Below are 18,354 nucleotides of genomic sequence, written 5' to 3' on the forward strand. Positions count from 1 at the left end.
TGGATGGATGCTTCTCAATCGTTTCCCAAAACCCAGAGCAACTATACAAATATTTAGAAGGCAAGGATGCCCTAACGTGCAACAGGCCCTAAAATTCACATTGTTGTATTCTTCAGTTCTTTCTCAAAATTCTGGCAGATACGTGTTGCATTAACTTGTCATGCAAATCATCTTTAGTGAGCATTCAATGGAAAGTGCAGTCAGAAGATATCTGAAAGGTGTTCTGCCACTTGCTAAAACATTACCCTAATGAGTTCAAACTTGTAAATTTCAGAGATCTCTGGCACTTCTGTTGTAAAAAAATCAAGCTAAATTCAGGGAGACTCCAAAATGCCCAAAAGGCTTTAAATTAGTTTTATTTGCTTTCAATTATGTATTTTTTTCAATTACATACAAAATCAAGCGCTTTGTCTTGTTTTTGTAAACAAAATCAAGTTTAAGTTTATTGTCATAGGTGTACTGTTTATACACAAAGTATAAATTTCATGGGAGCTAGTTCTTTGCAGAAGCAGTAGTATGGCACATTTCAAACGTTACAAATATATATTAACATAAACTGAAATCAACATAAGTTATACATACATGACAAGATAAACAAAAATTAACATAATTACAACAGCAACATACACAAACTGCTGGAGGAACTCGGGAGGTCAGGCAGCATCGATGGAAATTGAAAAGCAGTTGACATTTTGGGCCGAGACCCTCCTTCAGGACTGAGAAGGAAGGGGGAAGATGCCAGAATAAAAAGGTGCATGAAGGGGAAGGAGGTGAGATAGAAGATGATAGGTGAAGCCACATGGGTGGTAAGGTAAAGGGCTGGAGAGGAAGGAACCTGATTGTAGAGGAGAGTGGACCATAGATGAAATGGAAGGAAGAAGGGGTCCAGGAAAATTTGATAGGCAGGTGAGAAGAGGTGAGAAGCTAGCTTGGGGAAGAAGAGGAGAGGGGGAGAGAAAAAACATTTTTTTTCCAGAAAGAGAAATTGATATTCACGCTATCAGGTTGGAGGCTACCCAGACGGAATATAAGGTGTTGCTCCTCCAGCCTGTGGGTGACCTCATCTTGGCACAAGAGGAAGCCATGGACTGACATGTCAGAACAGGAATGGGATTCAGAATTAAAGTGTTTGACCACTGGGAATTTCCTCTTTTGGTGGATGGAGTGGAGGTGCTCGATGAAGTGGTCCCTCGACAATAGTGCACCTTGAGTGAAATAGAATCTAAGGCAGGATCAGCATTTTTCATGTTGATTCAAGAACCTGATGGTGGTGGGGAAGACATTATTAGTGAAATGTCTGATGCGGATCTTCAACATCCTGTACATCCTTCCTGATGGCAGCATGAAGAAGAAGACATGGAGCGGATGGTGGGGATCCTTACTATTTCTTCCCTTCTTAAATTTTCACCTGTTGTGGATGTCCTCTATCATGAAGACAGATGTATCCATGATACTAACTCACTAATTTGGATAGTCACATTGATTGTACTTCTTTCCACACTGCCACTTGCAAGGGTGCTATTCCCTTCTCCCACTTCCTCTGTCTCCGCCACATGGGTGTTCATGATGAGGTCTTCCATTTCAGGATGTTCAAGATGTCCACTTTTTACAGAAAACAGGTTTCCACCTCCACTGCTATGACAGCCCTCACCCTCATCTGCATTCCCCATAGGCCTGCCTTCGCACCACTACTCCAGGGTAACAGAGATAGGGCTCCTCTTGTCCTCACCTGCCACTTCACAAGCCTCGGTATCAAACACACCATTATCTGCAACATCCACTGTTTCCAATGTAATTCCACTAGTAGGCACATCTTCCCCTCCCCTCCCCACTCAACTTTCCACAGGGCTTGCTTTCTCCATGCTCATCCCTCCCAACTGATCACCTTCCAGGGATTTATCCCTGCAGCCATGTTAAACGTGCCTCCACACCTCCTCTCTTACCACCTTCCAGGGCCCTAAACAATTATCCAAGTTTGGCAAAACTTTACATACTGTATGAATCCATCTTCATCAATTTATTGCATCCTCTATGGCCTTGTCTACATCAGGGAAAATGAATGCAGATTTGGAGATCACTTAACTGAGCAACTTTGCTGCATCTTCTGCAACAGCAACAATTTCTGGTGGTCAGCCACTTTAGTTCCACTTCCATTGCTACACTGAGGAGTCTCTCCAATGCATCCTCCACTGCCCTGTTGAGGCCAAATACAGACTGCAAGAGCAACACCTTGCATTCTGTCTTGGTGGTCTCCAACCTAATGGTGCCAACATTGATTTCTCCAATGTCTGGAAACTTCTCCCTTCTGTTTCCCCCCACTTTGTTTTCCCTTATCCCTGTGTCACCTTGACCCTAGTCTTTTCCTCCAATACCCTCCCAACCAGTTCATCACCTTCACCCTCCTCCCTCGTTCCTCGCCTCCTTCCATTTATTCTGTGTGCCACTTTCCTGTCCTGTTGGTTCCCTTCATCTCCAGCCCTTTGACTCTTCAAGCTATCACCTCTCAGCTTCTCACATCATTTCCTCTTTTCCCCTCTCCCATCCTCCTGTTCACCACCTCACGTGTATTCACCTATCACCTGATAACTCATGTATCTCTCCTCCCTTTACCCTTTTATTCTGGCTTTTGCTTCCCTCATTTCTTGTCCTGATGAAACGTCTCAGGCCAAAACATTGACTGTTTATTGCCTCCATGGAACCTGGCAGATTGTTAAGTTCCGCCAGTGTTTGGTGTGTATTGCTGCATGTAATTCTATAGAATGTTTGTTCATAGCCAAAGAATTGAAGTCAACTAAGCAACTGCAACCTTTGAAATTATATTTAATCTCCTGTTGTTAGTTCTGTACTTAAACTGTACAAAAACTTGATGTGCTTTAAGCTCAGCGAAATATTCTTATCAGGAGTCGCCCATGTTTCTGTTTGTTCTGAATAAAAACCTGTTACTTCTTTAGATCTGGACTCCATTTGGCTTGTTCAAAGTTGTAACAAAAGCTACTAGAGAGTAATCCTTTACTATCCAGGGAGCTGAGACATAAGTAGGGAAGATATGCTTCACTGTAGAGAATACAGGCAAGACAACATCAAGAGCTGTGTACTGTATTACATTCCTTCTTCAAGAAAGAATGTTAACGCATTGGAAACAGTACAACATATTATTTGCCAAACTGATACCTTAGACTGATCAAGCCCTCTTATGTGGAAAGGCAGGATGAGTTTGTTTTGCATCTACTGGAGATCAGAAGTGTGGGAGATAATTTGATTAGAACATTTAAGACCTTTAATAGTCTTTTTGAGAGGATAAGTCTTTTCATGGGAGTACATAGAATTTGTACACGGAATGAGTCCTGTTGAAGGGTTTCAGCTCGAAACGTCGCTTATACTTTTTTCTATAGATGCTGCCTGGCCTGCTGAGTTCCTCCAGCATTTTGTGGGTGTTGCTCAGATTTCCAGAATCTGCAGATTTTCTCATGTTCATGGAATTTGGGATGTCTGTTTAAAATCAACCAGCCATCCTCATTTAAGTTAAAGAGAATCTGAGATTTTTGCTCAGAAGGAAGTGAGATTTTTTTGAAATTCTCTTCTTCAAAGGCTATTAGAAACTGAATCTTTGATTTTCTTCATGACAGGATTTGATAGATATTTGATAAGCAAGGCAGTGTGAGATTGTTTACCTGCATGGGAATACAGAGTTGATTTTATAGTCAGACTAGTTATGATCTTATTGACTGATAGAGGAGGTCAAGGGGCCATTTGGTCAGCCCTCACTCTTGGTTTATTGGGGATTTGTCTGCTTCATGCGACAATTTGCAGAACTTTTCCAACTCATAAGTAACGAAATGTGTACTGCATTGGTTGGCTTGTTGGAAAGCATGTGTAAAATATTAAAGACAATAGGTGAATCTAGTTAACACACATCAAAGTTGCTGGTGAACGCAGCAGGCCAGGCAGCATCTCTAGGAAGAGGTACAGTCGACGTTTCAAGCCGAGACTCTTCATCCTGACGAAGGGTCTCGGCCTGAAACATCGACTGTACCTCTTCCTAGAGATGCTGCCTTGCCTGCTGCGTTCACGAGCAACTTTGATGTGTGTTGCTTGAATTTCCAGCATCTGCAGAATTCCGGTTGTTTAGGTGAATCTAATTCCAATTTTTTCAGGTCTGGATCTCATCTATCCCAAAGAGAAAGTTGTAGATAGGTCTACTGTGGAATTTGCAGTCCCAGACACTGTCTGGTGTCTGATTGCTGATAACTCCACTTATTTTGTTCATTAAGCAAAAGTTACCAACATGTCAGGTTAGGTTGCATTTGGTGTATCGCATTAATTTCTAGTTACCCCATAATAGGAAGGATATAGAGGCTTTGGAGAGGGTGTAGAAGAGGTTTACCAGAAATCTGCCTAGATTCAAGGGCATATGCTATAAGGAGAGTTTGGGCAAATGTGGGCTGTTTTCTTTGGAGCAGAAGAGGCTGAGGGGAGAGCTGGCGAAAATGTAAAAGATTATCGGAGGCTTAGACTCACTGGAAAATTGGAATTCTTTCTCCAGGGTTGAAGTCTCTATTACTGGAGAGCATGTGTTACCTGAGGGATGGGTTACACCTGAACCTGAGAGGAACCAATATCCTTGCAGGCAAGTTTGTTAGAGTTGTTTGGGAGGATTTAAACTAACTTTGGAGGAGGATAGGAATCAACTTGACAGTGCTGAGGATGACGTAATTGGTTTACAAACAGAAACAGTGTGTATTGAGATTCCTAGCAAGGAAAGGCTGATAATAAGCTAAAACTGCAGTCAACAGGAGGAGTTGCAATGTAAAACGTGGACAAAATCGGGAAGGGTGTACACAGGACTGAAGGTGTTATATTTAAATGTGTGCAGTATATAAATGAACTTGGAGCATAGTTACCAATTGACATCCTGTATATGACATTGTGGGCATCTCTGAGTAACGGCTAAAAGAAGATTATAGCTGGGAGCTTAATGTCTAAGGATATACATTGTATTGAGAAGACAGGCAGGTAGGCAGAGGGGAGAGGCAAGGCTCTGTTGGTAAAAAATGACATCATCATTAGAAGGTGACATAGGACTTATTTTCACCATGGATATCCAGTCCATATATACCTCCATCCCCCACCAGAAAGGCCTCAAAGCTCCCCATTTCTTTCTGGACACCAGACCCAACCAGTTCCACTCTACCACCACTCTCCTCCATCTAGCAGAGCATGTCCTCACTCTCAATGGTTTCTCCTTTGGCTCTTTTGTTGACTACATGGAACTCTCTATGTTCCAAGACAACACTGGCATCAGTCCCCCACTTTTCCTGCGCTATATCAACAACTGCATTGGTGCTGCTTCCTGCACCCATGCTGAACTCTTTGATTGCATCAACCTCGCCTCCAACTTCCACCCTGATCTCAAACTTACCTGGTCCATTTCCAACATCTCCCTCCCCTTTCTTTTTCTCTGGAGACAGCTTATCCACTGATGTCTATTGCAAACCCACTGACTCTCACAGCTACCTGGAATATACCTCTTCCCAACCTGTTACTTGGAAATAATGCCATCTCCTTATCTCAATTCCTCCATCACCACAGTATCTGATCTCAGGATGAGGCTTTTCATTCCAGAATGAAGTAGGTGTTCATTCAGCATTGAGGCTTCCCTTCCTCCACCATCAATGCTGTCCTGAACTGCATCTCTTCCATTTCACACACGTCTGCCCTCACCCTATCCTCCCACTACCCCAGCAGGGATTGAGTTCCTCTTGTCATCACCTACTACCCCAACAAGTTCTGCATCAAACATATAATTCTTCATAACTTTGACCTTCTCCAGTGGGATCCCACCAATATCTTTCTTCCCCCAGACTTTCTGCATGTAGCAGGGATTGCTCCCTACACAACTACCTTGTACATTCAACCCTCCACATTGATCTCCCTCCTGACACTTATCCTTGCAAGCAGAACAAGTATTACACCTGTCCCTACACCTCCTCTCTCACTAACATTCAGACCCCAAGCAGTCCTTCCAGGTGAGGCAACACTTCACTTGCAAGTCTGTTGGGGTCATCTATTGTATCTGGTGCTCCCAGTGTAGGCCCCTTGTATATCGGTGAGACCATGCCATAGATTGGATCGCAATAGCAGGTTAGGTCCGAGTCAGCATGGATTTACGAAGGGGAAGTCATGCTTGACTAATCTTCTGGAATTTTTTGATGATGTAACTATGAATTTGGACATGGGAAAGCCGGTGGATGTAGTGTACCTGGACTTTCAGAAAGCCTTTGATAAGGTCCCATATAGGAGGTTAGTGGGCAAAATTAGAGCACATGGTATTGGGGGTAGGGTACTGACATGGATAGAAAATTGGTTGGCAGACAGGAAGCAAAGAGTAGGGATTAACGGGTCCTTTTCAGAATGTCAGGTGGTGACTAGTGGGGTACTGCAAGGATCAGTGCTGGGACTGCAGCTATTTACAATATACAGTAATGATTTAGATGAAGGGATTAAAAGTAACATTAGCAAATTTGCAGATGACACAAAGCTGGTTGACAGTGTGAAATGTGAGGAGGATTTTATGAGAATACAGGGTGACTTGGACAGGTTGGGCAAGTGGGCAGATGCATGGCAGATGCAGTTTAATGTGGATAAATGTGAGGTTATCCACTTTGGTGGCAAGAACAGGAAGGCAGATTAATATCTGAATGGTGTCAAGTTAGGAAAGGTGGAAGTACAACAAGATCTGGGTGTCCTTGTTCATCAGTCACTGAAAGTAAGCATACAGGTACAGCAGGCAGTGAAGAAAGCTAATGGCATGTTGGCCTTCATAACAAGGGGAGTTGAGTATAGGAGCAAAGAGGTACTTCTGCAGTTGTGCAAGGTCCTGGTGAGACCCCACCTGGAGTACTGTGTGTAGTTTTGGTCTCCAAATTTGAGGAAGGACATTCTTGCTACGGAAGGAGTGCAGCGTAGGTTCACTGGGTTAATTCCAGGGATGGCAAGAATGTCATATGTTGAAAGATTGGAGCAACTGGGCTTGTATACACTGGAATTTAGAAGGATGAGAGGGGATCTGATTGAAACATATAAGATTATTAAGGGATTGGACATGCTAGAGGCAGGAAACATGTTCCCGATGTTGGGGGAGTCCAGAACCAAAGACCACAGTTTAAGAATAAGGGGAAGACCATTTAGAAGGGAGTTGAGGAAAAAACATTTTCACACAGAGGGTTGTGGATCTGTGGAATGCTCTGCCTAAGAAGGCAGTGGAGGCCAATTCTCTGGATTCTTTCAAGAAAGAGTTAGATAGAGCTCTTAAAGATAGCGGAGTCAAGGGATATGGGGAGAAGTCAGGAACAGGGTACTGATGGTGGATGATCAGCCATGATCACAGTGAATGGTGGTGCTGGCTCGAAGAGCTGAATGGCCTACTCCTGCACCTATTGTCTACTGGGAGACTGCTTCGCCAAACACAGACACTGTGTCTGCCAGAAAAAGCAGGATCTCCCAGTGGACACCCATTTTAATTCCACTCATAACCCATTCCAACATGTCCAACCATGTCCTCCTCTACTGTTCCGATGAGACCACACTCAGGTTGGAGGAGCAGTGCCTTATACGAGGGGTGATTGATAAGTTCGTGGCCTAACTTAGAAGGAGTCAATTTTACAAAACCTAGCACATTTATTTTTCCTACATTTACACACTTAGTCCAGTGGTCATGGAGCATACGAATCCCCTCTTTGTAGAAGTCAGCGTCTTGGACCTCCAGAAAGTGGTCCACTGCAGGGGTGAATGATAACTTCGTGACCTAAGGTAGAAGGAGATGAGGAGAAACTTCAAACTTTCTGCATTTTCACTCAAAGAGTTGAACTGTATGTGCATGTAATGAGAGCTGTATAACTCATCTCCTTCTACCTCAGGCCACAAACTTATCAATCACCCCTGTCATGGACCACATGGAGGTCCAAGACGTTCTCGTTACATGCACATGCAGTTCAACTCTTTGAGTGATAATGCAGAAAGTTTGAAGTTAATAACTCATCTCCTTCTACACTAGGCCACAAACTTATCAATAACCCCTGTTGTGGACCACTTCTACAAAGAAGGGATCCATATGCTCCACGACTGCTGGACTAAGTGTGTACATGTCGGAGGGGACTATGTTAAAACATAAATGTGCTAGATTTTCTAAAATTGACTCCTTCTACTTTAGGCCACAAACTTATCAGTCACCCCTCGTATTCCATCTGGGTAGCCTCTAACTTGATGGCATGAATATCGATTTTTCGAACTTCCGATAATGCCCTACTCCACCCTTCTCTATTCCCCATCCTCTTTTCCCTCTCTCGTCTTATCTCTTTGCCTGTCCGTCACCTCCCTCTGGTGCTCCTTCCCCCTTTTTCTTTCTTCCTTGGCCTTCTGGCCTCTCCTATCAGAATCCCTCCTCCAACCTTATCTCTTTCACCAATCAACTTCCCAGCTCTTTTCTTCACCCCTCCTCCTCCCAGTTTCACCTTTCACCTTGTGTTGCTCCCTCTACTCCCCCCACCTTCTAACTCTGATTCCTTATCTTTTCTTCTGCTGTCCTGCTGAATGATCTTGGCCATAAACATCAACTGCACTCTTTTCCATAGATAGTGCCTGGCCTGCTGCTGAGTTCCTCAACATTTTGTGTTGCTTGGATTTCCAACATCTGCAGATTTTCTCTTGTTTGACATTGGGTCAGAAGGTTTTAATACATTGTGGGTAGAACTAAGATACTGCAAAGGTAAAAAAAAATCCTGATGAGAGTTATATACAGACCCCCAAACAGTAGTAAGGATATGGTCTACAAATTGCAATGGGAGATAGAGAATGCATGCCAAAAGAACGATGCTACAATTAGGGATTTTAATATGCAAGAATATTGAGAAAATCAGTCTGGTGCTGAATCCAAAGAGGGGAATTTCTAGAATGCCTATGAGATGCCTTCTTATAGCAGTTTGTGGTTGAGCCCTTTAGGGGATCAGCTATTCTTGATTAGGTGTAGTGCAATGAACTGGTATTGATTAGAGAACTTAAGGAAACAGAATCCTTAGGGGCAAGTGATCATAGTATGATGGAATTCATCATGAAATTTGAGAAGGAGAAGCTAAAGTCAGATGTATCAGTCTTACAGTGGGGTAGAAGGAATTACTGTTCTATGATAGAGGAGGAATTACTGTGTTATGATAGAAGCCATTGGCTCCTATGTCTTATTTCAGGTGAAGGTGGAACGTTTATAGGAGATGTGCAGGCAAGAAAGTGGTGTATGCCTGGAATATGCTGTAGTAGTGGTGGTGGCAATCTGGATGGGCATGGAAAAGACCATGGGCAGAGATGATGACAGAGCAGCAGAGGCTGGAATTTCTGAAAACAATTCACAGAATATGTGCATCCCAAAAAGGAAGAAGTGTTCTAAAGGCAAGATGACACAACCTTGGCTAACAAGTGAAGTCAACGCCAGCATAAAAGCCAAAGAGAGATGCACATAATAGAGTAAAAATTAGTGGGAAGTTTGGGGATTGGGAAGCTTTGAAAACCAACAGAAGGCAACGAAAAAAGTCACTAAGAAGGTAAAGATGGAACACAAAAATAAGCTAGCTAGTAATATTAAAGAGGATAGCAAAAGTTTCTTCAGATACATAAAGTATAAAAGAGAGGCTAAACTGAACATTAGACCACTGGAAAACTATGCTGGAGAGGTAGTAATGGGGGATAGGGAAATGATAGATGAACTGAATAGGTATTTTGTATCAGTCTTCACTGTGGATGACACTAGCAGCATGCTCAAAGTTCTAGAGTGTCAAGGGTCAGAAGTGTGTAAAGTTGCCATTACTAGGGAAAAGATTCTTGGGAAACTGAATGTTCTGAGGGAAGGTAAGTCACCCGGACCAGATGGTGTACAGCCCAGGGTTATGAAAGAGATGGTTGAAGAGATTGTGGAGGCATTAATAATGATCTTTCAAGAATCACTGGATTCTAGAATGATTCCGGAAGACTAGAAATTTGAAATTGTTATTCTATACCTCAAGAAGAGAGAGACAGACAGAAGAAAGGTAATTATAGGCTAACTGGTTTGACCTCAGTAGTTGGAAAGATGTTGGAGTTGATTGTTAAGAACGTGGTTTCAGGGTACTTGGAGGCATGTGATAAAATTTGCTGTAGTCTGCCTGTTTTCCTCAAGGAAAAATCTTGCCTGGCCAAGAAAATAAGCATCAGCCATGATTGAGTGGTGGAGTAGACTTGATGGCCCAAATGGCCTAATTCTACTCCAATGTCTTATGATCTTATGGTCTAAATCTATAGGAATTATTTGAAGAAATAATCAGTTGAATAGACAAAGGTGAATCAGTGGATGTTGTGTTCTTGGATTTTCAGAAGGCCTTTGACAAGGTGCCACCAAGAGGCTGCTTAACAAGGCAAGAGTCCGTGGTATTACAAGAAAGATACTGGCATGGATGAAGCAGTGACTGATTGGCAGGAAGCAAAGAGTGGGAATAAAGGGAGCCATTTCTGGTTGGCCTCTAGTCACTAGTGGTGTGCCACAGGGATCTGTGTTGGGACCACTTCTTTTATGTTACTGTATATGTCAATGATTTGGATGATGAAATTGATGGCTTTGTTGTAAAGTATGCAGATGATATGAAGACAGGTGGAGGAAATCGAGAGGTTACAGAAGGATTTAGATTAGGAGATTGGGCAAAGAAGTAGCAGATGGAATACAACATTGGTAAGTGTATGGTATGCACATTAGTAGAGCAAGTAAAAGGGTATAATATTTTCTAAATGGAAAAAAAATCAAAAATCTGTGATAGTGCAAAGGGGGATGGGATCCTTGTGCAGAACTCCCTAGTGATTAAGTTGCAGGTGGAATCTGGGGTAAGAAAGGCAAATGTGATGTTCGCATTCATTTCAGGAATACTAGAATTATAAAAACAAAGATGCAATGCTGAGGCTTTAAAAAGCTCTGGTGAGGTTTCACTTGGAGTAGTGCGAGCAGATTTGGGCCCCTTATCTTAGAGAGGATGTGCTGACACTGGACTGGGTTCAAAGGAAGTTCACAAAAATGATTCCAGGATTGACGACTTGTTACATGAAGAACATTTGATGGTTCTGGGCCTGTATTTACTAGAATTAAAGAAGAATGAGGGGTAACCTAATTAAAACCTATTGAATGTTGAAAGGCTTTGATAAGGCAGATGTGGATGTTTGTTATGGTGAGAGGGTCTAACACCAGAGGACACTGCCTCAAGATAGAGGGGCATCCTTTTAAAATGGACATTCGGACAAATTCCTTTCGCCAGAGAGTGGTGAATCTGGAATTTGTTACCGCAGGTGGTTGTGGAGGCCAAGTCTTTACATATATTTAAGGCAGAGTTTAATAGATTCTTGCTTAGTCTGGGCATGAGGGGATACGGGGAGAAGGCAGGAGATTGGTGCTAAGAGGGAAATCGGATTAGACATGATAACGTTGTGGAGCAGACTTGATGTGCCTTTGGCTCCTATGTCTTATTTAAGGTGAAGGTGGAAAGTTTATAGGAGATGTGTAGGTCAAGAGAGTGGTGTATGCCTGGAATATGCTGCAGTAGTGGTGGTGGCAATCTGGATGGGCATTCAAAAGTCTCTTAGCTAAGCACAGAAGTGTGCAGAGAGTAAAGAGATATGGACATCATGGAGGAAATAGTGCTCATCTTGGTTCAGCATTTATTTACTCATAAATAAAGGGCTGAATGGCCTTTTCCTGGACTATACTGTTCCATGCTCTATGATACTCTATGGAGGAATGAACTCTGCCATGTCAACTCACATGGCAATGTGGCTTTGGGTGATGGTATTGAGTAACGCTTTCCAGCTGCCAAAACACTCCAGCATTATTCTTCAACAGGTTACAAGGATTACTGAGACATCACTGTTGGTGAGTGGCAGAGGCTTCATGGACTGTAACTTACTGGTGCCTGTCAGGATTACTATTCTCATTGTCATAATAGTGCCAGTATTCTCATTGCCTCTCAGCTGGTCAACCCAGACTGATGCCATTTCAATGCTGACATGATGTCATCCTGTAGCTGGGCCTTCTAACATTAATCATGTAGTTCTCAGTGAGAAGGAGATCTTGAGACTACAGGTCAGTATTGATTGACCAGTCAGTTAGATAGAAAAGAGGGAAATATAATTCAATAAGGGAAAATCAGAGATAATTTGAGGAGATTCAGCAAGCTAAGTGAATGAAAGAATGATGAGAGTCCGGGAGGATAAAAGTGCACAACTGGAGCAAGAACAAGAGAAATTCTGGAACTCCAAACATAAAGTAGGAACTGTAGGAGTTATTCAGCAGTATTCATGGAGAGAGAAACAAAATCAATGCTTCAAGTCAATGATACTTCATTAAATATTAAATATGCTCATTATTGATTTAAGGTGATTTGTAGAACAGACAGGTGAGAAAGATGCTTTCATGCAGAGGATTGTGAGGGTCTTAAACCCATTGTCTGCAAAAGAAAAAGGAGGAGTAAAACCTCCTTTCTGGGTCCAACATATAATTCTCCGTAACTTCCGCCAGCTCCAACGGGATCCCAACACCAAGCACATCTTTCCCTCCCCCCTCTTTCTGCTTTCCACAGGGATCGCTCCCGACGTGACTCCCTTGTCCATTTGGTCCCCCCCTCCATTCCATCCCACCGAGCTCCTTCCCGGCACTTATCCTTGTAAGCTGAACAAGTGCTGCACCTGCCCTTACACTTCCTCCCTCACCACCATTCAGGGCCCCAGACAGTCCTTCCAGGTGAGGCGACACTTCACCTGTGAGTTGGCCGGGGTGATATACTGCGTCCGGTGCGCCCGATGCAGCCTTCTATACATTGGCGAGACCCGACGTAGACTGGGAGATCATTTCACTAAACACCTACGCTCTGTCTGCCAGAGAAAGCAGAATCTCCCAGTGGCCACACATTTTAATTCCACATCCCATTCCCATTCTGATATGTCTATCCACCGCCTCCTCTACTGTCATGATGAAGCCATGTTGGAGGAAATTGGAAGTTGAAGTTGGAGGAACAATACCTTATATTCCGTCTGGGTAGCCTCCAACCTGTTGGCATGAACATTGACTTCTCTAATTTCTGTTCATGCCCCTCCCCGCCTTACCCCATCTTTTATTAATTTATTTATTTATCTATCATTTTTTCCCCTTTCTTTCTCTCTCTTTTTTCTCCTTCTGTCCATCTCACTATATCTTCCTCTGATGCTCCCCTGCCCCGTTTTTTCTCCCTAGGCCTCCCATCCCATGATCCTCTCCCTTCTCCAGCCTTGTATCCCTTTTGCTAATCAACTTTCCAGCTCTTAGCTTCATCCCTCCCCCTCCTGTCTTCTCCTATCATTTCGGATCTCCCCCTCCCCCTCCCACTTTCAAATCTCTTACTAACTCTTCTTTCAGTTAGTCCTGATGAAGGGTCTCGGACCGAAACATCGACTGTACCTCTTCCTATTGATGCTGCCTGGCCTGTTGCATTCCACCAGCATTTTGTGTGTGTTGCTTGAATTTCCAGCATCTGCCAATTTCCTCGTGTTTGCGAGTAAAACTTCCCATTACATTTAGGACGTACCTGGATGTGCTCTCAGTGAGCCACAACCACGGACTGCAGACCTTATTTTTGGGGCCTGGGGAAAAATACACATGCAGGACAACAAATACTTTATTGAGTCTTTAATTCCTTTATCTGTTTTAGATGTTTTATTGCAGAAAGAGGGTATCGAAATAACAATGATGAATGGATTTAAAAATAAACACAGTTCCCGCTGTTACAATCTCAGCTTAATTTTGGACCACGCTATTGTTACATATGCAGTATGAAAATAACTAAAACAAAATATACAAAACCAATACCATGGTGGCAATTCTAAAAAAAAGTACAAACAACATTAGAATCCCACCAACCCTGTAACTTATACTCAACATCAAAAATATGAATAAATACATCTCAACTTAACGAAGAGATATACCTACTTTGACACACACGTGCTTAACTTCCAAACACATATAGGCTAGACCCTGAAGTGAGTTCTCCTCGCTCACACTACGTAAACAGAAATTAACACTTTCACATTACTCAGTCATGAAACAATAAAGAAAGACAAAAATAGACTTTTACAAATACTTTCATAGTATATTGCCTTGGAGTTTAAATTACTAGAAAGACTAACCTACTAGGCTGATAAGGAACATTGCAAACTACACTATCAAGTGCTGATAACTTACTCGCGAAAATCTAAAACATCCACATGTAAAACTTGTCAAATTACCAATATTCTAGATTTACAAACAAGTGTAAATGAATTTACATGGATATTATCAAATATTATTCACCTTTCCTCACCATACGACTAGCATCCGACGTCATTTCTAGAACCTTGCAAATCTATCTACTCCACACATACATAATGACATCACTGTTTTCTTTGAAAGGTTCATGCAGCGATTTTAGCATTACCCGGGTGAATACAAGAGTGCACTTTACCAATAAAAAATTATATTCAACAGTCACCTGATTACATTATTATGGAAGATGAAACTAGATTGAGAAGTACAGTATCTTATTAATCAGCACAGAAATGATGGGATGGATGTCCTGTTCTGTTTTGTAAATTTTTGCTGTTCTATGATGATGTAATTCTATTTCTCACCGTCCACCTCAGATTGAATCATGTTGAAGCATTCAAGATATTCAGAAAAGATGCAAAGAGTTAAAAGGGAATCTATGCTTACGATAGTGGAGAAGAGGACAATTCTGAGTGGAAAATACAAGTCTGAGGCAGTAAATAGGTACAACTATTTTCTTTTGGGTAGTTTTCTTTTGGGCAATTTGTTTGAGTTATGGTTATTGATTAGTAGTTGGGAATGGCATTTACAATTAGGGATGAGGATTCTGGTTAGTTATTCTGGTTAGCTGCTAAGGATATTTTTATTTTGAAAGGGGCAAGGAGATTTCTTACTATTGGCAGGAAATGGTTTTCTTAGTAACTGCCTATCTGACCTCATTACTTTGGAACTTTAAGCTTTGAATGGGCTTACATTTGTTTGAATTATATTTAGCTCAGAACATTTTGCGACTGAGTCTGCAATTTTTCAATGAATGTGCATTTATTTTGAAAGAATGACAAATTTAATCTTATCTGCAGGCTTAAAATTTCTAGGAAGTGAGTACTGTTTTGGAGGAATAATAGGGTAAGAATTTATCTTTGTTTTCAACTTTTATGTCACAAAGTTGCTTGTAAGTTAATGCATAAAATGTTCCCTTTCTATCTAAAAAAGGTACAAGTGACATTGGTTAAATCAGATTGTATGGTTCACACTTGATGTCCGCATGCAATCATTTGAAAGTTAATGCTGACTTACCACGTTGTTATGCATTACATCTCGAGTTTTTATGTTGACTGTTAACTCCGTTTTAATTTGCCAGACTTCCAGATATTTCATCTACTGAATTGCACTTGAGAGATAAATAATAAACTAGCAATGGAGCTATTACAGTTTTTGTGTTGATGGAACTCACACAGTACTAACTTGCCCTTCTGGGTGGAAGGAGATACAGATGTGTTCAATACCAATGAAGGAGACTTGAAGCAGTGTATTGTTGGTGGAGGATGTGAATCGCTGAGGTGATGGATGTCGTCCATTGTGTCCTGAGTCATTAAAACTTTTTTCAAAAGTTAATAGCATTGCATTCATCAACACAAGGGGACGGTATTTCCTCTCAGACTCATGATGTGTAACGTAGTCATGATGGAAAAGATTTAGGGAGTCTTTAAGTTAGTTATTTGCCACATAATATTAAATCTCTCAGCTGTTCTTATACATAGAGCATTTATGTGGTGGTTGAAATTAAGTTTCTGATCAAATATCCAGATTATTGATGCGATAAGATTAGGTAAATTCAGGGAAATGTAGCTCATCTCCCTTTTATTGGAGTATTTACCTGTAATTATTCATAATCTTTTTTTTTGCCTTGTAGTTGATCTAATAAGTTTATTATTTCTTCAATGATTTCCTATGCTTAGATCCATCTGATACTCTTCTGTAATTGTTCTATTATTTTTCTCTTCTTAAAAGAATTCTGACAATCCAATCCAACTCACTTGGGATATTTATTATTCATGATTAAGGAAGCCCAATATTTTCAGCAAAGCAAATTTCCCTATTAGAAGGTGTGAGAACAACTGGTGTGGATTAAGTATTATTTCTTCTCCTAAGCTGCTTTCTAAATTGTCTATTTGTTCTTATCTTTGTCAGTGGTGAATTTCAGCAAAATTAAGTTAAATGTTCTGTAAATCAAAGTTCAAAGTAAATGTTATTATCAAAGTAAATATATGTCACCATATAAAACCCTGAGATTTATTTTCTTGAGGGCATACTCAATAAATCTTAAATATTAACCACAATCAAAGACCACCCAACTAGTGCATTCTACCAGAGTGCAAAATGCAACAAACTCTGTAATTACAGAAGAAAAAAAGATGGCTGAGGGGTAGTACCACTTCCTGAATCTTGCAGTGAGAGTCCTGACGCTCTTTGACCTTCTTCCTGCTGGCAGCAGTGAGAAGAAAGCATGTCCTGGTGGGATTCACTGATGATAGATACAGCTTTCCTACAACAGTACTTCATGCAGATCCACTATTTTTGTAGGATTTACTGTTTCTGTCCATACTAGGTTATAATGCAGCCAATTAATATACTCTCCACTGCACATCTATAAAAGTTTGTCAAAGTTTTAGATGCTATGCCAAATCTCCATAAGCTCCTAAGGAAGTAGAGGCATTGCTGTGTTTTCTTCGTAATCACACTTAAGTCATGGGCCCAGGACAGGTCCTCTGAAATAATAACATCAAGGAATTTAAAATGCTAGCCCTCTCCTACTCTGATCCTCCAAGTGGGACTGGCTGATGAACCTCTGGTTTCCTTCTCCTGAAGTCTATAATTTCTCCAATTCAGAGACTTACATGTTAAATGATGGTCATGCACACACCCCATTGCTCAACCCCACTTCATGGAAAGGAAACTACTGTGTTCAAGCCAAGCAACATAATTACTGTCTTAAACCACAAACTTTACTCAATTGAACAAAATCACCCTATGTCATTTTTAACAAAACATGTAAGCTGTACTGTATATTGGAATCGTCAACCATCAAATACCTGTTACACCTCTGGTGTTTAGGGCAGCAATAAAGGTCCTCCATCTGTGTCTGTCCTTCTCAACTGTGCTTGATATTGGCAGTTTTTAGGGCCAGTAGTTTCATCTTGGTTTTCACTACTGTCAGTCATGAATATCCTGGGTGAAACTCAGAAAGACTGTCATACACAGATATAGGATTCTTCAGTGCTGTTTTGCCTATTTGGGGTTGTTATCCATGAGCTGAAATCCAAAACCTGAAGGACCAGTGGATGACTCTTAATGCGGTCTCAGCCCTTTGACCTGTTGGGCATGGGTGACGCTACCCATGGCTGACATAGCTCTCCAGATCATTGAGGCATGCAAGCCTACAAACCCTACGACAAGGTTGTGGTCCTCTTGGAGATCTGTATATTGGAAGCAAGTGAAATAAGTGAATAGAAAACATGTCATGACACACAGTGCAACTGTGTGCTCTTTATAGGACTCATTCTTAGGAGCTTCAAAGTTCTAATACCTATGAATGAATTAGAGGAGTATTACATGTATGTACTGTACATCTTTGTAAGTTATACTATGTGTGTTTAATATTTAAATTATACAGTTGTGATGCTAAGAAGCTGCTCAATAAAAATCATTAATATTAATAAAAATAAAGAACTACAAGCAGGAGTTAATATTAAGAAATATTACTGTAAAATGCATCCCATACTCAAAGATATGAATCAGAATAGGAAGTGAGAAAATAAGTTCATGTATAATGAACGACCACATGTGGATATATTTTAAATGTAGGGCAAACAATGCAGATAACAAAAGATTTCATGTTTTTAGTTAAAATAAAATAAACTAAACAAGACCAAATGCTCCCAGCACAGTATTGTTCAACACAAAAAGGCGCATGATATTCAAGCATGGTGAACATAGTTCAGGATAAAAGAGAAAGGGTACAAAGGATTCATGGGATTTGCAGAGATACTTGTGAGTACTAAATTACATCCATTACATAAATAAAACTGCAGGGAATATGATGGTCTCGTGAAGAAATGAGATGAAATTGATATGAGCAACTCACATAAAAAAGCTAAGTACAGAAAATATTTCTAAGCAGAAACCAGGTATTACAAACTTATTAAGTCACAGAACAGTCCAAAAAAACCGGATGATATAAC

This window comes from Mobula hypostoma, chromosome 5 (genome assembly GCF_963921235.1).
Source record: "Mobula hypostoma chromosome 5, sMobHyp1.1, whole genome shotgun sequence".
In the NCBI taxonomy this organism is placed as follows: domain Eukaryota; kingdom Metazoa; phylum Chordata; class Chondrichthyes; order Myliobatiformes; family Myliobatidae; genus Mobula; species Mobula hypostoma.